Source organism: Sapajus apella, unplaced genomic scaffold (genome assembly GCF_009761245.1).
Source record: "Sapajus apella isolate SASKATOON/1434 unplaced genomic scaffold, GSC_monkey_1.0 scaffold5, whole genome shotgun sequence".
Lineage (NCBI taxonomy): Eukaryota > Metazoa > Chordata > Mammalia > Primates > Cebidae > Sapajus > Sapajus apella.
Window position 1 is genome coordinate 40,630,900 of NW_022436945.1, and position 23,240 is coordinate 40,654,139.

General features: G+C 43.5%; 1 long non-coding RNA gene and 1 pseudogene across 1 annotated transcript; one reads left to right on the forward strand and one right to left on the reverse strand.

The window, feature by feature from the left end:
- Positions 1 to 10,879: 10,879 nt before the first annotated feature.
- On the forward strand, positions 10,880 to 22,502 carry LOC116546103. The gene is made up of 3 exons (XR_004266592.1): positions 10,880 to 10,992; positions 12,167 to 12,171; positions 22,492 to 22,502. It is a non-coding gene; the product is annotated as an uncharacterized LOC116546103 (long non-coding RNA).
- LOC116546096 lies at positions 19,533 to 20,040 on the reverse strand (annotated as a pseudogene).
- Positions 22,503 to 23,240: the final 738 nt, after the last annotated feature.

A 23,240-nucleotide genomic window follows, 5' to 3' on the forward strand; every position in this document is an offset into this window, starting at 1 on the left:
GTTGACACATAAAAGTAACCATCACGATCTGTCTGAGTCCCACTGTCCTTTTTGTAAAAGGGGGATAATAAGCATATTTCATCACGAGATTTCTGTCAGGAGCAAATGAGATCATGTATTCCCAGTTCCTGGTATTCAGCAAACACTAGTTTTCCTTCCTATTTTCCTCCAGTGCTCAGTGTTTCCAGCATCTGACTTGAGCACGTCAAGGGGCTATCCTGGTTTTGTGTTCTTCTCTTTGCTCCTGAAGGCTTTTATACTCATAGTCCATCCTAGCTCAAGCCTATACCCTAAACAAAAATGTGAGTAAGTCCTCCCTACAATTAAAGCAGTCCTCCTGCAAACTTCTCTGTGGCATTCACACATTGTGTAGCAAGGAGAGATCAAATTTTATACTTAGGAAGAGTCCTGTTTCAGAAACGAATGCACCTGTGTCCATCACAAATTCCTTCCTGGTCTTAGTGTTCATTGCAAGGCAAGGTAAACCAGATGGCCAGAGTAGTGACAGTTTCTCCAGCCTACAGCAGATTCTGAGCAACCCCACCGCTCTCCCTTGCCTTCACTTCTTTTGCAAATCAGAGTGCTCAGGCAGGAAAGATGAGCTGGTGTTTCACCTGGTCAGCACCAGGAAAGTGCTGCCAGATATCACTTCAAAATCACTTTTTTCCTCAATATTCCATTCAGGTCTTCTGTTCATGTGATTACTGCATTTTCCTTTCAAATTGCACCCTAACTCCCATCCCATGTTTCTTTCCACTGTTACAATTGTCAGATTATAGTAATGTTTTCCAATGTGTTTAACCTTAAGTAAATCAATATGGCTATACTCTTTTCCATCAATCTAATCTTAAGTGAATTGAACCTTGTTTTCATTTGGGATGAGAGAGGCGTTGGGTAAGACCACATAGAAACAACAATGACTGTATCACATTAGTCTGTATTATTATCTTATTATCTTCAGCCCCACATATGTTTTTACACTGACCTTTACTGGAATCATTTTAGACCCAATTCCTGCTGATCTCACGTTGAAATCCATAGATCGACCCACTTCACCAAAATAGAAAGAAAAAAAAAGTAGATAACTAAATATTTGAGTTTTTCCTAGTATTATTAAAATAATCACACTTCATGGGAAAAAATACTTCTGCTCTTATTTTAATGCAAAGTAATTACAGATCTTGAATTTAGATCTAGGTCATCCTGACTCTGACAATATACGTGATCCAAGTGTACACAGTTTTTCCCCTTGGGTCCTTTTTGGAAAATATGACATATACAGCTAAGGTTAATAATTATCAGAAAAGCAGTTCTTAATGAGAAAGTTTGGAGTTTCAGAAGACTCCTGGTGTGCTACTTCCTGTTCTTATGATATTTGAAAAAGATACATAAAGACTGAAAATAATTTTGACTAAAACTCAAAACAAAAATAGTCTCTTGGAAATAGTCATCTTGTGGCTGAATTAAATGGCTTCTCGGTGCTTGGCACCAGGCTCCCGGCCTTGTGACTAGGTGGTGGCAGTAGTGGAGGGGTGAAGATTGGGCCACTCACTATGTCCTACTTTCTCTCCCAGCTACTCTCTGAAGAGGTGGTTCCCACTAATAAGACTTTGCTTTCAGCAAAACTGCTGAAAAAGACTTGAATCCCTACATGTATTCATGTATTTATCGACTTCATTCCAAGAAAATGGGCCATATGTTTTTTGGTGTTTGCATGAACGATTCTTGGTTCATTCCAGGTTGCACACAGGTTCAGAAAGTGAATCTTACTATTGTAAGTGCACAGATCAAGTATTAATGACCTTGCTTAGTAACTACTGAAAAATGAAATTGGTGTTCAGGAGGAAAAAAGGATCTGGGCCAGGTGAAATGCTGAGTAATGGAGGGTGCATAAAAGAAGAACATTTAACACCATCCACAAACACCCTTTGTTTATAATCTGGCAGCGGCTTGCCCTGCCTATTAACATTCACCCTGAGGACAGACACTCTGTGAGGAATCTACATACTTTAGACAGAGAAATTTTCTTACCTTACAGGTGTACACACACACACACACACACACACACACACACACAGAGAGAGAGAGAGAGAGAGAGAGAGAGAGAGAGAGAGAGAACTCCCCATCCCTTGGTGCCTTGATTCATCACTGGTTGTCTCTCCCCAAAGCACCAACCTACAAGCCCCTGCTCATGAAAGTACTTCCCAGCCTGGTTATGGCTTCCTTATTTTAACTGATCATTCAGAATTGATTACCATTCACCATCTGCCTGTATTTCACTCAATGAAATTCACATGGCCTGTTGTAGAATCCTTCTCTCTTTCTAAGAAGAAAATTGTGTATCAAAAAGACACATTAGGTAACAGGGCCTTCTGGCCTAGAGGGTTCACTCAGATGGTTAACCATAACTAATTCATTCATTCATCTATCAACTAATTGTTGTCTACTATTTGCCAGGACTTGTTCCAGCCATGGAAACACAATAGTGAACCAAGTAGTCATAATCCATGCTCTCGTGAAGATTATGTTTCCTAGGGGGATACTCTAAAACAGATAAACAGATAAAAGAAACAAGGGGATTTCAGATGTTATCACTATTATCACTATGCATGAAATCAAACAAATCAACGTACTAAGAAGGGAATGGGGATTACTTTAGATTGGATGGTCAGGGAAAGATTATCCACAGTATTGACAGTTGGGCTGAGATTGAATGTAAGAAGGATCTAGCCGTATACCGGGTCTGTTCCCTGTAAAGCAAGCAGACGTGGGAAGGAGACAGATGTTCCTTTAGCGAAATAATGTCATGTTTTTTCTCTCTCAAGAAGTAGGGCCAAAATCATGCGAGTAGAAAGAACATTCTTGCTTTGTGTGAGATCCAACTGTGATGTACTTAGAATGTGCCGAGGCATGGTGAGTTAGCCCTTAAGCAACGGAGGAGGATTCGAGCCACATCCTTTGCTGGTGCAGACTACAGAGGAGCTGGATCACTCCTATCTTTCCCCCAGTCACTGAGCTGGAATTTACTAATCCCTTGTAGAAGCCAGCAGCAACTTGGACAGCAGGAAATCTCCCTTAATATTTGGCTGAAGTTAGAAGCACCAGAATTTGACAGACGCAAGAAGGGTCAGAGGGTCAGGATCACATGCTTATGTGGGAAGGGGTGGACTGTCTCAAATGACAACAACAGGGAAGTGAGGAGAGGGTCTCAAAAAAGTCTCAAAAAAAAGACTGTGTGGGCAAGGTCGCCCAGTAGCAGGACTGCTTAAACCCCATCAGAGCCAGTGAGCCTGCTATGTAGGTAAGATGGGGGTGCATGGGGGAGGAAATTCACTTTTTGGAACACTAAATGGGCTGGAGCTTGAGGTGGGGTTTATGGACACAGCCCTCTGCCTGGCCCCCACCCAGTGGAAAGAACTACACACCAGAGAGGAGGCTCGAGGGAAACAGGAAGTTCATTGACCCTGTGGGAAGGGACAGGAAGGAGGGAATGTACCTTACAGGGTCCCTTGCTCCCTGCTGCCCTAGCAGCTCTGGTCAGCGCTCTGGTTTCCCATGGTGAGACTGTCATTCAGGGTTCAATGTAGCAGAAAGGAGACTGAAAGGTACTCAGAAACCTGAGTGTGCCTGACATGGCAAACCCAAATGTTGAGAGCATGATCTCTGGGTCAGCCTCCTTTGATGGACATGGTTGCACTGCCTTTAATGGCCTGTTAGTCTTTTACCATAAAGCATTTTTTGAGCCTTGGTTTCCTCAGCTGTTCTTGGGATGATGACAGCTCCTGCCACTCAGAGTTCTTGTGATGATTAAATAAGATGGGGCAGTGTGAGGTACCTGACCCAGAAAAGGAGCTCAGTAGACATCACTTACTGTTGCCTGAGGAAGAGGGAATTCTTACCATTTCAAAAACATAGATTTGATTTTGCATCACACTACTGGAGACGTTAACAGAGCTCCTGAGAATTGATTGACAGATCAAATACAGGACATTCAGTTAAACTTGAATTTCATAAAAACAGTGAATACTTTTAAAATATAAGCATGTCCCAAATATTGCATAGGATATATTTATGTTAAAAAGCATATTTATTATTTATCTGGAATTCAAATTTAACTAGGCATCTTGTGCTTTTTAGTTGCTAAATTGACCTGAGATACAATTCATTTCACACAGGCTCTGCAGCAGCTGTCCCCCAGCTGGATTCATTCACGTCATTCCTCTGTGCCTAAGTGGGACTTAAGTGGGACTAGTGCTGCCCAGCTCGAAGGCAATCAGTGTCCCCACAACCAAAGAGTTGGCCCTTTGTATAGACTCTTCCTTGAGATACACCTTCCTTCCCCTAGAACCTTCCTCTTTACCACCATCACGAACCTTGTCAGTGGGCATCCCTCACCTAATCCTGCTGCTATAAACAAATATTTTCCAAGTGTATTCCTCCCAGATCCTCCTGTCCCTCCCTCCCTCCCTCCCTCCCTCCCTCCCTCCCTCCCTTCCTTCCTTCTTTCCTTCTTTCCTTTCCTCCCTCCTTCCCTTCCTTCCTCCTTCCTTCCTTCTTTCCTTTATTCTTACTATTTCATAAGTGGTTTCTTTGCTGTCTTCTGAAGTCACCAGTTACCTAGTGCATTTTTCTCCGCATCTGAAAAGCACATCTCATACTCTCTCCACATTTCACCCCCCCTCCCTAAAGCATGCATTGCAGTCAGAATACACAGAACCTATCTGTAGAAATTGCATGGCTCTTCAATGGAGCAATGCCCAACACTGCTCAATGTGCTGTGGTTTCCAGGTGAAGATTAGTTACTACCCTGTGTGGAGTGCTGACTAAAGGGCCTGGAAGTGTTAAGCAATGTTCACACTGTAGCTCATTGAAACGTCACCTCAGATGGGATAATTCATAAGGAATAAAAGTTTATTTGGCCCACAGTTCTGGAGGCTTGAAAGTCCAAGAAAATGGGGCTGACATCCAGCAAGGGTCATTCCATCATGGAAGGTGAGAGGGAGCTGAAGCAAAAGCAAGAGGAAACCAGGCACATTCATGCTTCTTTATTTGAGATGGAATCTCTCTCTGTAGCCCAGGCTGGAGTGCAGTGGCATAGTCTTGGCTCACTGCAACCTCCAATTCCCTGGTTCAAGTGATTCTCCTGCCTCAGCCTCTTGAGTAGCTGGGATTACAGGCACATGCCACCATGCCCAGCTAATGTTTGTATTTTTAGTAGAAATGGGGTTTCACCATGTTGGCCAGGATGGTCTTAATCTCCTGATCTCATGATCCACCCATCTCGCCCTCCCAAAGTGTTAGGCTTACAGGCGTGAGCCACCTCGCCTGGCCACACACAGGCTTTTATGAGGATCCCAGTCCCATGGTAACTAACCCATTCTCACAATGACGACATTCATCCATTCATGAGACCAGAGCCCTCGTGACCTAATAAACTCTGTTAGGCCTTATCTCCCAACACTATTGCATTGCCAAGATTTCAACGTGAGTTTTGGAAGGAGCGTTCAAAGCATAGCAATCCTCTTACTAGTCCCTCCTTCGCAGGTAGAAAAAATTAGCCCCAGGTAAGTAAGAAAATTGCCCAAGAATTGCCACAACTGTAAGAGCTACAGGTGGAGATGACACAGGGATTCAGACTGTAAAAATCATGCTGTAACCTCTGGGTTGTTCCAATCCGGCCCTATCAGAACAGTGGAGGAGCCCTTTCTTATACTCTTACATTTTGGCACTGCAGTATTTCATCAAGATCTGTGTTAAGTTTCATTTCGATTACTTTTGTTTACATTCTCTCTCCTAAATTGCTTTAATCTCTAAATCCCTGTTATTACATTTCTTCCTCTTGCAACTCTGGCTTTTCTAAATATGCCTAATATCAAGTCATGATTAAGGTCCTAACCCTAGCTCACATGCCCAAATCCTGAAAGCATCAAAGCAAAGCTGCCCAAGGCAGAAGCACAAAAAAATGGAAATGTAATGCTGGCATTTTAGCGATATGTTTGGACCCACACAAAGAGTCAAATGCTGTGCTGTGCATACAAAGATATCTGTTCTCTAGATGGGGTCTGCTGATGCCGCTTCTTTTGAAAAAGGATGTTGTGCTCTCACTGAATTTATCCAGAGATCACTGCTCTTGCTGATGGCCCCTGCCTAGTAGCATTCTGCGGGCATTTTAAGCCCAAAGTAAAAGTAGGTTTTTCTCCACAATACTTTAGGCATTTTCACAATGACAGCTTAAGAGTGTTCTTAGGAAAAGGTCACTGGTTATCATGTCTTTTGTCGGCAAGTATGTAGGAAAGAATAGGCCTTGAAGTTCTTTTCAAAGGTCGCTCAACTCTGGAGCTGGCTAATGTCCCTACAGCTATAGGCCTTGGGCCGAGGACTTCCAGAGCACTGGGAGGCCGTCTGCAATGCCCTTGGTAAAGGAATGGGCCCCAGCTGTTGTGGGACGCCATGGGAGAGACTGGGGAGAAGCCAATCTCAAGGGCAAGATGTTCTGCCTTCCCTTGGATCATAGCACCCAAGGATACTTGTTAACCACCTTGAAGCTGCTCAACCTTCTCTGTGTTGTATGGGCATAATTGTACTTGGATACTTATGAGAAACAAGTCACCATATTCATTCATTCTTCCTGACTTCCAGCAATTCACTTTATTTTATAAATCCTTTTTGACTGCGTACTATAGACAAGCAGTGTACTAGGAACATGAGATATGCATGATGAATGCAGTACTGTGATTTCAGCTCACTGTGGGAAACAAACAAAAACAAGTAGTTCATTGTAATTAGAAGCATATTTACTATGAAGTTAATGAAATATAAGCTGTGAGGTCTATCACTTGCCTTCCAAGGCCCTGAGGGGATGTGCATATGGAATGAGGCTGGGGAGCTGGCTAGAAATTTATCCATAAGCTCACATGTTTTTGTAAAGTTTGGGAAATGCAATATATATATTTTCTTTTTTTCTAAGAAGAATCATAGTTTACAAAGCAATATATATTTGCATTCTGTTTCTTAAAGGAAGTTTCGGTAAATATATAACCTTCATTCTGCTTACAATGCAAGGAGCCATGCATTGATTACCACCTACCAACAGGAGCAAAAACTTCATTCTGCCCTTTTGTGGAAAAGTAAATGTGAGACACGTCTGCACTTATTGTAAACAAACCTGTTCTCATTTGCCTATTTTCTTTCACAATTGCTCCAGGTTTTCTTATATGCAAATAAAAGTTGATAACACTCAGCCTAGGGTGACAGAGGAACCTCTCCATCATTCAAAAGTAGAATTCAAAAGTAACCATGAGAGCAACTCATTGTTCACTAAAAATCTGCCAGTTTAGCTCCCCTGCCTTCCTTGCCACAGAGAGAAAGAAGGGAGGGAATAAAGAATGATAGGCAAAGCAGCATTAATATTATTCTGAGGTCAGATGAATTGGGATGTGGGTGAGATCTTGAGATGAAAATTTAGCTGCAAGAAAATGAAAAAGAAGCCACAATCTGAAGACCCACTGAGGAGGCAGGGCTGGCTGCAGGGTAATGGGCTGGAGGGAAATGATGGGAGATTACAGTAAAACCACCAGGTTTGCTGTGGCAAGGATGGAGATGTTATCATCAGCTATACAGCAGAGAAGCCAGCTGTGATCTGGACATTTTAGGTTGGAGATTTTGAGCCTGACTTCTTTACAAGAACACCATCATCTCTACAAGAGAAAAACATGACAATAGGCAATAAGCAGTGTTAGGAGCCGAATTGTTACTCCCAAAATTCATATGTTGAAGTCCTAACCCTCAGGACCTCAGAATGGGACTGCATGTGAACATAGGGTCTTTATAGAGGTCATGTAATTAAAATGAAGTCACACCCCAATCCAGGATCTGGTGTTCTCATTAGAAGAGGAAATTAGGACGTTGACACACGCCTGGAAGGCCATGTGAAGGCACAGATCAACAATGGCCATCTGAAAGTCAGGGAAAAAGGCCCGAGGAAAGAAAAGAAAACATGGCTGGCACCTTTCCTACATAAACTGTATTTTAAGAGAAGAGAAATAGAAAAAAAATTTTTTTTTTTTTTTTTTTTTTTTTGAGACGGAGTCTTTCTCTGCCACCCAGGCTAGAGTGCAGTGGTGCCATCTTGGCTCACTGCAAACTCTGCCTCCTGAGTTCATGTGATTCTCAGCCTCCTGAGTAGCTAGGATTACAGGCAAGTGCCACCATGGCTGGCTAATTTTTGTGTTTTTAGTAGAGACAGGATTTCACTACGTTGGCCAGGCTAGTCTTGAACTCCTGACCTCAAGTGATCTGCCTGCCTTGGCCTCCTGAAGTGCTAGAATTACAGGCTTGAGCCACCACACCTGATCAGGAAAATTCTTTTTCATAAAAGTAGAGAACACTGGTCCCTGTGGAGTAGCTGCTTTGGCTGGGCATGGAAGTGCCACCCACTGGTCTTTCTTGTTCCCCGATCTGCAGGCAGCGTGGCCCGCAAACAGACAGACTACTCAGACAAGTGCTTCGAGGAGCCCTCTGAGAACTGGCACACCACACTACGCAAACAAACTTGGTTAAAGTTTGCATGTTGCATTAAAAAGAAAAAAGTAGAAATGCAAGCCATTGACTGTAGACTGAAAAAAACCAATTGTAAAACTTGTTTGATAAAGGACTAATATCTAAAATATATAAAGAGCTCTTACAACACAATAATAAGACAATTTAAAATGGGCAAAAATTTGAACAGATGCTTCACTAAAGAAGATCTATATATCATATATCCATAGCAAATAAATACATAAAAATGCTCAACATCATTACTCATTAGGTAAATATAATTTAAAATCACAATGAGATACCTCTACACATCCATGAGAATTACTAAAATTTATTTTTGTTGTTTATTTTTGATTTTTTGAGATGGAGTCTCACTCTGTCACCCAGGCTGGAATGCAGTGACCTGATCTCTGCTCACTGTAACCTCTGCCGCCCAGGCTCAAGAGATTTTCCTCAACCTCCTGAGTAGCAGGGATTACAGGCATGTACCACCACAGCTGGCTAATTTTTTGTCGTTGTTGTTATATTTTTAGTAGGGATGCAGTTTCACCATGTTGGCCAGGCTGGTCTTGAACTCCTGACCTCAAGTGATGCTCCCACCTTGGCCTCCCATAGTGTTGGGATTACAAGTGTGAGCCACCACACCTGGCCAGAATGACTAAAACTTAAAAGACAAAAAATAATGAATGCTAGCAAGGATGGGAAGCAACAAGAACTCTCATACATTGCTGTTCAGAATGCAAAATAGTACAGCCACTTTATGAAGTAAATTGTCATTTTCTTATAGAGTAAAACATATGTTTACCAAATGACCCAGCAGTTCCTCTCCTAGATATTTACCCAAGAGAAATGAAAACACGTGTCACAGAGAGATTTGTATGCAAATGATTGTAGCACTTTATTCCTAAGAGTTCAAACTGAAAATAACCTAAGCGTCAATCATTGAGTGAATAAAAAATAAAATTGTAATATAGCCATACAACAAAATACTACCCAGCAATAAAAATGAGTAAAGCTGCTGATATATACAACATGGGTGAATGTCAAAATCATGATGCTAAGTGAAAAAAGCCATACAAAAAAGGCTACACCTATGATGATGTGTATATGAAATTCTACAAGAGGAAAACCATAGTGACACAAAGCAGATCAATGGTTGTTAGGGGCCAAAAATGAGGAGAAGGGGATTGTTGACTGCAAAGAGATAGGAAGAGAATATTTTGAATGCTAGAACTAGCCTGTAACTGGGTTGTGGTGCTGTACATTTGAGATGATACTACATATACTATAGTGCTTATATACATATGTGATGTTATATACTGCGTATATTTGCCAAAACTCATTGAATGGTACACTTGAAAAGGATGAAATTTATTTCATGTGTATTTTACTTCAGTAAAACTGATCTGACAAGTTGCTTTAAGAAGTCATAACAAATGAAAGGAAAATGGGGATAGCAGAGGCAAAAATATTTAACTGCTTTCACTATTCATATTTAGTAGTGGTAAATTTCCTGCTGCTATTCTAAAATGGTTTGGTGTATAAGGCAGGGTGAAACCAGTGAATAACTGTGGGTTATTCTTATCCTAACTTCCCTTGTTTCCTTGAGAACCTATGCAGGATTATCAGTACAGAAGATATAGATGCAATAGAGAAGCAGTTAAGTAAAACCCCAAGTCTTAAATTGATACAGATATATCAGTATGAACAGATAAAGTACTTTGTTAATCAAAATGCTATAGAAACAACAATCCACTATGGAAGAGTACCCCAGCACCCAATCTCTCATCTTGAAATTCCATTTCCCATGAATAGAAGGCAGGATTTCTTGGAGAAATGTTTGTAGTAGTCCTGGAGTGGGAAATGTACGAGATAAACCTGAAGTATACTGTCAAACCTGACAGTGAAGAAGCTATCAAAGACTTCTGGGATCATGTCAACTCTATTCAGAAATCAATTTAAAGAAACTCCCACTGGGCAAGGAAGGGAGAAGTGGGCTTCAAAAGGATAAGAATTACATTGGATTAAAAGCCTACAGATATATTTAAATGCATGTGTTTATCATGATGTTTACATTTTTTAAAAAACGTTCACCTGAGGATGACAGTCATCTGATTCATTGCATTAAAAAATGGTAAATAAAAAGAAAAAATAGGAATTTATCTTGCCTTTCCTATATGGACTTATTTGGCAACCAAAAAGCAGAAGAGAAAAGTCTCTCTTCAAAATTGTTCCAGCTAATAAATGCAAACAAAATGATAGGACTAGAATATCACCATTCATCTATTCAAAAGTTCATTGGATTGAGGTATTTGGCATCAACAGCTGCTAACATTTGTAAGGGTTACTGCCGAGTTTTAAATAAGGAAACTGAGGCCAGTATAAGAAAATTAAATGCCAATTTATTTAGCTCCTGGATGAGGTTCCATGGTCCTGGGGAAAGGAGCCAGGGAAGTTGCACCAACTTCCCGGGACATGGCATTTTTATGGCTAGGAGGAGTGAGCGACAGCTGGGTGCTCTGATTGACTCCAGGGGAGTGGGATTGAGATGGGGCGGGTTTTCCGGTGGGAGAACCGGCCAGGAGCCTTGCATCAGCTGAAGCCTTCCAGGGGAGCCCTGCAGCAGAGCTAGGTGCCGAGCACAGAGGTGGGCGTGTCCAACCTCCCGACAAGGCAATGGGCCTTACATTCCGACCCTTTTGATGATATAGGACATCGCTTCTTTCTGGCTACTTCCTGCTGAATAGGGGCGAAGTGTGGGAGAAGGGTCAGTTGGCTGGTGACATGGTTGGGAGTCGGACACAGGGGTGAAGCAGCATCTGGTTTACGGCCACCCTGGAAATTTCCCTTATGCGAGCTTGTAGAAACCTGAGGACAAAAGGGGTTAGCATTATCAAAAGACAAACAATGATAATGGGGATGATAATAGGAGCCAGCTAGGTAAGCATGGGGGATTGCCGCCAGTTAAGAGAAGAGCCCGGTACATTTCGCTTTCTTCAGCCGTCTTCTTGGAGGCGATAGAGTGTGTTGACAACTGTGGCTTGAAGCTTCCCTGAGACGAGACCTTAGCGCAAGTAACGCATGCCTTGTGTACCTGCTTCATCGTCTGTTGTAGACCTGGTGAGAAAAAGAGGGGCTGCACAAAGCGGTGCAACGCCTTGGGCCCTATATGTAAGGACTGGTGGATTTCAGTAATAATTTTAGGGGCCTGTTCCTGTGAAAGGGCGATCCTGTCGTTTAAGAAGATCCAGCCCTGATCAGACTCGGTTCCTCCACTTAATATGAAGGCCTGTTTGTCTGATGGTGAGTAAACCGGCGGCATGGCTGTGGTGAGGAACAGGACCAGAGTGGGGGCTACCCTGGTACTGGTTAAGGATTTTGCTGCCGCATCTGCCCTTGCATTGCCCTGGGAAATGGCATCCTGCTGGGCCTGGTGCCCTTGGCAGTGAATGATGGCGACTTCTTTGGGCAGTGATAGGGCCTGCAGGAGATTAGAGATTTGGGTAGAATTAATTATGGGGGACCCCTTTGTGGTAAGGACTTCCCGCTCTTCCCAGAGGGCAGAGCGGCAGTGGGTAATAAGAGTCAGTATAGATATTTGCTCGCTTTCCCTGTGCTAGTGTAAGAGCTCGGGTTAGGGCAATGAGCTCTGCCTTTTGTGATGTGGTTAATGAGTAGTCCGTGGGCTAGCAGGTGGGTGATGGTAGTCTTCAGGCCTTGACGGTGGGTTTTTGAGATGGGGAACTGAGGACGTGAGGGAAAGTGGACTGATGGACAAAGGATGGGTGCTCCCCAGATGGGAGACCAGTCTGATGCCTTCCCGGCCACGTCCCGGAAGGGATGTTTCAGGGCCTCTTGGCTAAGGTGTACCCGTATAACCCCTGGGCCTGGTCACCTCAGACCTTTCAGTCCTGAGTCACCTTTATGCCTTATGACGTCCCCGTGGAACCACGGGTTGAGGTCCACACAAGCCCCGTAGCCTTTAGGCGGTGGGACTGCATATAAACTCACTCACTCACTCGTGCCGGGGTAGGAAGAGAAACTGAAAGTACAGTTACTTAAGGAACGGGAGTTTATATGCCAAAGGGCTGATTTGAGATAGACGTTTTAGTAGTGTAAGCCGGGGATTTGGTCCTGCTGTTAGGCAGGGCCTGGATGATCGGAAGGCGTCCTGGACTGTACTACCGAACACGGGAGAGGGTTCAAGAAGATGGGGATGTCTCCCTCAGATTACTGACCCCCAGAAAACCCCTTACAGGGAGAAGACAAGAGTGTAGGGACGTCTCCTCTACACTCAGGTCCTCGGGATGAGGCCGGGGCCTGGCCCATGGCGAGATGGGAAGGAGTCCCTGACACGGCCGTGATTATGAGCAGGGAGTCCACGAGGCAAGCAGCGGGAGGGGTTGTGGGTAACAGAAGTCTTACCTTGTGGTGGAGCGGGTCCCTGGTCCGGCTTTGGGTGGAGGAATCAGTTTTCCCCAGGAGGGGTCTTACAACTCCTCCCGGGTTTCGGCACAAAATGTAAGGGTTATTGCCGAGTTTAAAATGAGGAAACTGAGGCCAGCATAAGAAAATTAAATGCCAATTTATTTAGCTCCCAGGCGAGGTTCCATGGTCCCTGGGAAAGGGGCCAGGGAAGTTGCACCAACTCCCTGGGGCATGGGGTTTTTATGGCTAGGAGGAGCCAGTAACAGCTGGGTGCTCTGATTGACTCCAGGGGAGCGGGATTGAGATGGGGCGGGTTTTCCGGTGGGAGAACCGGCCAGGAGCCTTGCATCAGCTGAAGCCTTCCAGGGGAGCCCTGCAGCAGAGCTAGGTGCCGAGCGCAGAGGTAGGCGTGTCCAACCTCCCAGCAAGGCAACCGGCGTTACAACATTAAAATAAGCAGAGCAAAAATCAGACATTGTCTGTCTCCTGATGAAAGAACACACCCCCATTCTTTACAGTTTTGTCAAAGGGTTCAAACTCGAGTCTGCTCAAATCTCTGAAACCAACTGTCAAGTGTTAGGAAATACAGAGGAAAGAACAGGCTAAGCTGCACCATGGGCATGCGATCAGCAAAGCCAGACCCTGGAAAACCGTGGGAAACATGATCAACAGCTCAGGTTCTTTCACAGATATATTACAAGAAAAAAAAGTAATGGAAAGATAATCCTGGTGGTTAAAAAAGGTATAGTGAGTTTAAAAATAACTGGGAAGACTAAATTCTGGTGTCTTGGTTAATGAAATTGTGAAGAAACACAAGGAAGTAATTACTACAGAAATCAGAATAGTGTTTATGATTAGAGCATATTATAGGCTGCTGAACCATTTCTCCCCAAATTCATATGATAAACTTCTCACCCCCAGTAGCTCAGGATGTATTTGGAGATAGGGTTTTTAAAGAGGCCATTAAGGTTAAATGAGGTAGTACTGACCACCTCATAGGCTATGGGATGACCACATCAGGACACAGCCAGAAGATAGTCATCTACAAATCAAGAAGAAAGACTTCAGGAGAAACCAAACCTTCCGGCTTCTTATCAGGGACTTGTAGCCTCCAGAACGGTGAGAAATACATTTCTGTTGTTTAAGCCTCCCGGTCTTTAGTATTTTATTACGGCAGCCCTAGTGAATTAACTCAGAGGGAGATGGGAGTTCTGGTTGGATGGGGCACAGATAGAGCACATTGAGGTGGCTAACAACGTTTGATTTCTTGCTGTAGGTGGTGGTTACACAGGTGTTTGCCTTATAATAATTCCTAACCTGTACATTGCTTTGAGTGGTTTTCTGTGTCTGTGTTTTATTTTATAATAAAAGGGCTGAAAACAAGAGTGGAAACAACCATTAGTTGGAAACAAAGATTATCCAGGCCACAGAGGTGGGTGGCTTGGATTACGGTGGTGGTAGAGGGTTTGCAGACAAATGGGTAGATTCCTGGCATCTTTTCTAGGTAGGAAGATATGAAAGAGGGAGACAAAGCGGATGCTATTGGGGATGGGAGCAGGGGAGTGGGTGAGGGTTCAGAGGAAACCACATTGGTGGTAAATTGAAATCCGTTAAAGCCAGCTGATGGGGATATGGGAGCTTATTATACTATTCTCCTTCTGTATGTGCTGAAAATTTTTCATGTCAAAAAAATAAAATGAGGAAAACTGACAACAACAGACTGAAATAAAGTTGCTCTGTCATTATTTTCCATGAGTTGTGCCTATTTACTATTTCCATTGTCACTTTTAATCTTGGCCCATTTTTCCCCGTGTGCTTTTCTGCTCTTGTTTCGTTGAGTTCCTTTGCACCCTGTTGAGGATGCTCAGTGAGTCTCTAAAATGTTCCTCTGATTCCAGTAGCAAATCACTTTCAAAGATCCTCTGTCTTCAGGATGACATTACATTTTTCTTCTTTGATAATATACTTTGCCTAGGCTTTATGTGTCTTTCTTTTCCCCTCTAAGGTTTCATTGTCAAATAAAGGGACACCTATCCCGACCTGTGCTTTCCAATAGAATGGGTTGGGAAGATGGTCATTGGCTCCATTTGCTGTCCATCTGGATACTGAACCTTCTCAGAGCTGCAGTTCAATGGCATTTATATAAATGATTTCTAGGCCAATAGCTGGTATCTGCTATTTTGGCCCTTTTTTTAGAGCAGCCATATATGTATCCCAATGAATACACTTGGGTAATTACATGCCTTTTTATTCTTATCTTAGTTTCTTAGTCCCCATAATCACTGACAATATGTGCAATTTTTCCTTGAGGCATACACGGAGACCCCAGAGAAGAAATTCTCTCTTTTTCATGCCAAGGCGGTTGCATACATTTGTGAAATTGAGCCATGGGAAGAGGAATGAAGCTGGGGGCAGCTCTCAGCCAGTTTGTTAGGGGCTGCCCCATTTCAGCTGTAAGGTTCTTAGGCTAGTACTACTTGCGGCTCATAAAATGTATTCAGGGTTAGCTAGCCCAGAGGATACCACACCTCCAGCATCCCCCATCCATGCACCACTCATCCATCATCAGACACTTTAAAATTTGCTTGTAGATATTCTATTTCCTGAGTCCTGCTTTACCAGGATCCTGGAGCCATGAGCATTTCCCCAGTCTGTTAGAAATAGTTATGCGAGTCCTAAGATTTTGACAATAGTCTAATAAAAACTCCAGTTCCACTGTAATAAGATACTACTTTATGTCTATGAGGATGGCAATAATAATACTAATTTTTTAAAGAAAAAAAACAATTGTTGGTGAGCAGGTACAATTGGAATCCCTGAGCATTCCTGGTGGAAATGCTGCTGCGGTACAGCTATGGCAGAAAACAATTTGGTGATTGCTCAAAAGTTAAACACAGAATTACCATATGCCTCAGCAATTCCGCTCCTAAGTATATATATAAAAAAATTGAAATTGGGGACTTGGACGTATATTCATATACCAGTGTTCATAGCAGCATCGTTCACAACAGTCAAAAAGCAGAAACAATCCAAATGTCCTTCAACAGATGAAGCAACAACAAAATACGGTATATACATACCATGAAATACTATTCAGCCAGCAAAGAAATGAAATTTTGAAATATGCTGCAATATGAGTAGACCATTATGCTTAGTGAAATAAGCCAGACACAGGACAATATTGCGTGATTCCACTGTATGAGGTACCTGGAATAAGCAAATTCATAGAGACAGAAAGCAGAATAGAGGTTACTAGGCGCTGGGTTTGGGGGGGATAAGGAATTATTGTTTAATGAGCAGAGTTTCTGTTGGTGATGATAAAAGAGTTTCACGTATAGATAGTGACAATAATTATACAAAATTGAGAATGTATATAATACCACCAGATTAGATACTTAAAAGTGGTTAAAGTGATAAAATATTGTATATATTTTATCACAAGAAAAAGGTATCCCTTTAAAACAAAACCAAACTCCAATCTGTCACCTATAAAATTTTATGATGCCAATGACAATCATAAAAGTCTTTATTAGCAGGGTAGATGTCTTATCTTTAACATTACTGCGCTGAGGACTGCTGCATACAGTGAAACTGTTGTGCAGCATGTGACCTACGCAACCTTACATAATGCCTCCATCTCCTTCCTATCTAAAAGTGGTGAAAAAACATGGCTTCATGTAATATGATTTTTTAAATATTTTGGATCAATTTGTTGGCAAAATGGCATAGGCTTTCCTAAACTCAAATAAAACATATGAAGAAGCTGGAAAAGTTGCAATCTTAAAACTACAAAAAATTAGAATTGGCTTTTGATCTATTGTGAGAATCTAACAAAATCCTCACTATCTACAAAGTCAATGAAACTGGGTTGATAAATGCAATCACATGACCATCGCTAGAAGCAGAGAAAGGCCCACTGTGGAAGAGGGTCTGCATCTTGCACAACCACAGGGGGCATCAATCATATCCTAGTCTAGGTGACCAGTAAGCTGGACCATCTGCTAAACACAGCAGCCATATCGTGGGAAACTGTGCAAACAATTCCTACTCCACCTTTAGTTCCCCTCTATCCCCTATCTATCCCCAATTCAAAAACAGAAGCCATAACCTCTGCAGAAAATGTTGTAGTTATCTCCCTTAACCTCGGACACTGCTTTTTAAGGCAGCCAGACTAACATTTTCTTCCCTAGTCTATACACCACCCCCTTCTTCAGCAATGACAGTTCTCTAAAAGTAAATGAGCAGAGTTCTGGGCTTGGAAGAAAAAGTGGAGGAAATAGGCTGTGGAAATTTGTATCCTTGGACACATAAATTAAGGTAAGATAGGCCCAGTGGCTTACGCCTGTAAATCCCAGCACTTTAGGAGGCTCAGGTGGGAGGATCACTTGAGGCCAGGAGTTCGAGACCAGCCTGGGCAATATATTGAGACCTTGTCTCTACTACAAGGAGGAAGAAAAAGAAAGAAGAAGAAGAAGAAGAAGAAGAAGAAGAAGAAGAAGAAGGAGAAGGAGAAGGAGAAGGAGAAGGAGAAGGAGAAGGAGAAGGAGAAGGAGAAGGAGAAGGAGAAGGAGAAGGAGAAGGAGAAGAACAAGAGGAAGAAGGGGAGGAGGAGGAGGAGGAGGGAAGGAGGGGGAGGAGGAGGGGGAGGGAGAGGGGCTACTTTTTCACCTACTTCCTCTCTTCAGTCATTCAGAAAAGTTATATAGTAAGAGGAAGGGAAAATCTCCTATTTCGTTGTAGGTCAGGAGATGAGAACAGAGGTGATGTTGAAAATATGTAACCACTGGAATGGCATGGGCATGGATCACGCAGAAGAGATGCTAGCCATAAGCTGATGTGACTTCACCAGTGAGCACTGCCCCAGTGTGTTTTGGATGAGAGCCTTTTAGACACCAAGAACAGACCCAGGAGCTATGGTCTGGTTGATAGACCTTCCTCCTAGTTATCTGAGTGCCTATATTTCAGTCTTGCTCCAGCTGATACCTGAGCCTCTGGCTTGCCCCAATGATTATTTTCCTCAGTGAGTACAGGGAAGGCTTGTCATCACCACACAATCTGCTCTCCCTTTCTTCTATGATACAGGAGTAACAGGAGTTGAAATCCAGTCACTCAGCCGAAGATTCCATTTCCTATCCTCTCTTGCAGTTGTGCATTGCTGTGTGACTAGGTCAGCACCTATGGGATGTGAGCCAATGTCATGACGTTAGAAGTGGGGGAAGATGTTTTCCTCTTGCCTAGTTCTGCCATCTGCTTGGCTGGAATGTGGAAATGGCAGGGAAAGTTGAGATAGCCATCTTGTCCACGGGAAGGAATCCAAATGTTGAGAACCACAGAGCAACTACGGAAGGAACTTTGTTGTCTGAAGATTGTAGAGCTATGATATGCCTCTCTACACCTAAATACCATCATTAGAGCAGCAACTGCTTAACTCTCCTTAAGTGCAGCAAGGGAACCTCAGCATATAAACTCTATACAAATTAGGACACACATACCGTACTCTCTTCGGCAAAGATGAACTTTAATGAGTGCACAAATCACCTGACAGTCTTGTTAAAATGCAGTCTGTTTCAGTGGGTCTGGGCTGAGGCCTGATATTCAGCATTTCTCACGAGCTGTGATGCCAGTGACGCTAGTTGGGCCATACCCTGAGTATCAAGGACCTAAAGCAATGAATTGAGTTTGAGACGAGCCTGGTGAATATAGCTAGATCCCGTCTCCAAAACTAAAAAAGAAAATTAGACAGCTGGCAGGGCGCACATATAGTCCCAGCTACTTGGGTGGCTGAGGCAGGAGGATGCTTGAGCCCAGGAGGCCGAGGCTGCAGTGAGCTATGATTATACCACTGCACTCCAGCCTAGTGACAGGGTGAGACCCTGCCTCAAAAAATAAAAAGATAAAGCAAAACAGCGAACCTGGCTTCTAGGAGGGTCCTACTGTCACTCCACTTAGGTCTACAGATCTTCCTGGGTCCGTGAACCTGAGTGTCTTCCCCTCCTTCCCTCCACCTACCAAAGATCTGTCAAAGACGACTGTCCCTTCTGGGTGGTTTCCGGTCTCCCTTTATGGGCTTCTGCATGATACTGCGGACTCAGCGTCTGTCTGGGGTCTAAGGCCAGGCTCTTAAGCAAAGTTAAAGGTGTACCGAACAGTATGCAGTTGTGGAGCTGGGCAGGTACATATCAAAGAAGTTATTCCTGGGCTACTGCCTTTCCAAAGACCTCCTTCTCAGCCCTCACCAGGCCATTGTGTTTAAACTGCAATCACGCCCTGACAATTGTCTGCTGTATCTCCCCCAACACCTTCACCTTAGCGAGCTTGTAAACATCCAACATGCCATGCATTACACGCGTTAGTTTTGTTTATTTGCTGTCTCCTCCCACTGGAATTTAAGCTACCTCTGCATGGAGTGAATGAATGGCAGCCAGGTGAAGCTCAGTAAATGTAAAAACAGGATATCAGCAGGTCAGCAGGCACGTGGCCCACATTGTCAACATCAGCTGGGGGCAGGGATCAGAGATAGAACAGCATCTTTCTGCAGCCCTCAGACACCTCAAATAATATAGCAATCTTTTTTTTTTTTTTAACAACTGGTAATCAATTTATTTAAATAGCTGACTTAAGCATCTGTAATGGTGACTTCCACCTCAACTCCTGGCTCAATGCTGATGAAAGTAATCTGCTAAACAATCTCAGAAGGACTATGCAAGTCAATGAGTCGCCTGTGGATTCTCATCTGGAAATGATCCCATGTCTTAGAACCTTCACCACAAGGTGTTTTTCTTGTGATTCTCAAAGTCTTGGTGGGCATCCGAACGGGTCCTTTCACTTTAAGATTCTTTTCCTTTGCTCCTCTGATCAAGTCAGCACACACCTTCTCCAGGGATTTTACGTTGCAGTTCATTAGAGTGATTTGAATTCAGTGAATTGCCACCTCCGGCTCCATGGGTGTTTTTCCTCCTGTATCCTTAAAAGCCATAGCTGCTGCGCGGCTTCCTGACCGACTTGTTCCTCCCCAAGAGCGAACAGCAGTGAATCAGGAGCAGGAGCATGCGAACCCACAATCTGCAACAGCTACGACCGTGTCTTCCTGAGAGAGTACAGCGATCTTATGTACAAGACTAGTTCTAAAAACTCCTGTTCCGATCCTCCTACCACTTCCAGAATCCTCAGTTATGGAGAGCTCACTTACCACAGACAGACAGCCTCCTCCCGGCAACTCTGTAGGGCGGATATCATCAGGCCCATTCCATAGATGAAGAAACCGAGGCTTTGAGAATGTGGATATTTATCCAAGAAGAGTGCAGAACTAAATCCAATTCTATTTAGTGTCAAAGATATGAGGGTTTGATGTGGGAGGCCCTCGAGCTGCAGGTCAAATAACTTCCGTGTTTGGAAGGAAAGGCTGGAGAGGCTGCAGACCAGGTGATGCGTACATCTTCCTGGAATCTCCACCCCAGGGATCCCTTCTCTGATGCTTGGCCTTAGGACCCTCTTCCAAGCAACTCCTCTGGGACCCTGCCAGCTGACCTGACCTGTGTTTTGGCTGCTCTTCCTTGTGTGAAACGTATTATTCTAATGATGTCCACTCTCCTCCCCCTTCAACTCTTAGCAAGTCTGTCTTCCAGCAAGGGCCGTCTGCTGGGCTCATCAGATAGTCCCCTCTCCTTGTATCATCCCGGAGTGGGGCTCAGCATAGAGTGTGGCTGTGACAGCAAAAAAAAAGCATAGATGAAGAGGACCCATTCTGCCCCACCACTCTCCATGCTTCCCAATACATTAGGGAATACCCCTTAAGCCATAATTGCCGCTGGTATCAGTAAACATTTTAACAGGCAAAAGCATGGCCACTGCACTTCTAAGGGAAGCCGAGTCTGTAAATGAAGAGAATTCTGTTGATACCCACTTTCATCCAGTTCCACAAAAGAGCATTCATGGAGTGCGTGTCTGCTCCGGGGCTCCACCTCTGTGGGTGTAGGGGGTGGGAGGAGGGAGTCCTGAAAGCTGAGGAAACGATTTCTGGATTCAGCTTCACTCCCTGCCCCCAAGCTGTTAGCAAATCTTGTACAGGTCCTTAAACAGAATTCCGCACCTGCGACCTGAACCTCCCGACCAGTAAGTGCTCTGCCTCCATTATTAAAGTGTCCCTGCAATTACAGTGACAGGTGGAGAGTGCCTCAGAGGCAACCTGGCTCTCCCTCTTCCTGGGAGTGACACATAATCATGCCCTGCATTTAGAGAGTGCCCTTATCTGAGGAACGCCAATGGCCTTCTTGACATAATCTCATTCATTCTTTCAACAGCCTTATGAGGCCGACTAGGGACAGGTATTCTTTGCTAACCCTGTCTGCCCCATTTCTAGAGGACAGAAGTGAGGCCCCAAGAAATTAAAGTCAAAATGAGACCATGAGCAAGTGAGTAATAAAATCTAGGTCTCCTGACCCCCATCTCAAAAGCCTCCGTTCCTCCTTTGCTGACAGCCTGTACACAAGTGGGGATGTTTGTGTTTCTACACAAGGACTTTAAGAAAAGGTTAGCTTTGTGAATCTGTGCTTCTCTGAGTAGGACAAGGTTAGCCAGCCTAAGTAGAAAGAGAATTCAGGGTTTAAAATAAGTGAGAAGCAAAGAGAAGATGGAGATCAGGCAGAAAGGGGAGGTGGGAGACCCCCAAAGCTCAGAATGGGGTCTCGGTAGATGGCAACAGCTGAAGGCATAAGTGTGTGCTTTTATAGGGCGTGGAACACCATGCACGATTTCCATGATTCATACACAAAGACTGATACCTTATTTAATCTTCAGGGTTCGTTGGTTTTTAGAATATTCAAACATAAGCAGATGGCCACGGGTTATGGTTCTGCTCACTCAGCTATGGCTGCTCAGGTGTCCAGGTTGTTGATAAATAAGGAATAGGACATGGCATTGAAAAGAACATTGAGATTGATAACAGCTAACATGTATTGATCACATGCGTAGCTACTCACCTGTTTTATCATTTTCGATCCTCCCAACAACCTTATGAGGTTGTACTGTTATCTCAGTTTATGTTAGAGAAAACTGAAGCTCAAAGAATATGGCTGATGAGCCTAATAGACTCAGCCTGACAATATTCATTTAAATGCTTCTACAAGGAAAGACTGCAGATTGGTACAGCAGAAAGTTTCCTAATAGTCACTGGAATTTTTGATTTCCAAGAAATCAAGTGAAATGATTAGTAGTCAATATTGGGAAGCATACCTCACTTTAAATAATGTAGTGACAGTTTCCTATTAGAGAAGCATCAACTTGAAAACAATCACTCTAATGAAAAAGTCAAACATTTAGGTAAGTTCTGTGGAGGTCTAGTATAAGTTGATTTTCCTTTAGTCTCTTGGAAAATAAGCTTTAAACCAAATGACGCAAATAGTATTTTAGAAAGAAATTTGCAGTAGCTAGACTATAAGCCTGTTAACAAATGTTTGTTTGATACCTCCCAGGACAGGTACTCACCTTTCCCTTGCTCTGTACCTGGAAGTTGGTACAGCTGCAAAGGCCTTCCAGGCAGGCTATTTGAGAGAGTGGGCAGACCATTAGATTAAGAGTCAGGTGGCTGGGCATGGTGGCTCATTTCTGTAATCTCAGCGCTTTGGGAGGCCAAGGTGGACAGCACTTGAGGCCAGAAGTTCAAGACCAGCCTGGCCAACATGGTGAAATCCTGTCTCTACTAAAAATACTAAAATTAGCTGGGCTTGGTGGTGCATGCCTGTAATCCCAGCTGCTTGGGAGGATGAGGCATGAGACTAGCTTCAACCTTGAGGTGGATGTTACAGTGAGCCAAGATTGCACCACTGCATTCCAGCCTGGGTGACAGAGAGAGACCCTGTCTCAAAAGAAAGAAAGAAAGAAAGAGAGAAAGAGAGAAAGAGAGAGAGAAAGAGAGAAAGAAAGAAAGAGAGAGAGAAAGAGAGAAAGAAAGAAAGAAAGAAAGAAAGAAAGAAAGAAAGAAAGAAAGAAAGAAAAAGTTAGGAGGCCTTGGGCAAAACACTTTTGCTTCTGTGGACCTCAGTTCTTTAGCTATATAATGGGGATTCTGATAACCTGTTAGTGCATAACTCCAGGAACTTGCTCTGGAGCTCAGAAAACTTTGCTACTGCTAAACCTCAAATGAAGGAGGGATGCCTCGTTCATACACCACCTTTCTAGTGCTTCCACTCCATAAAGATCACAGGGTCCCTCTGCTGCTTTACTTCCCATTAATAAGGCCAGACACTGCCCCAACCCCAAAATAGACTTGTTCAATG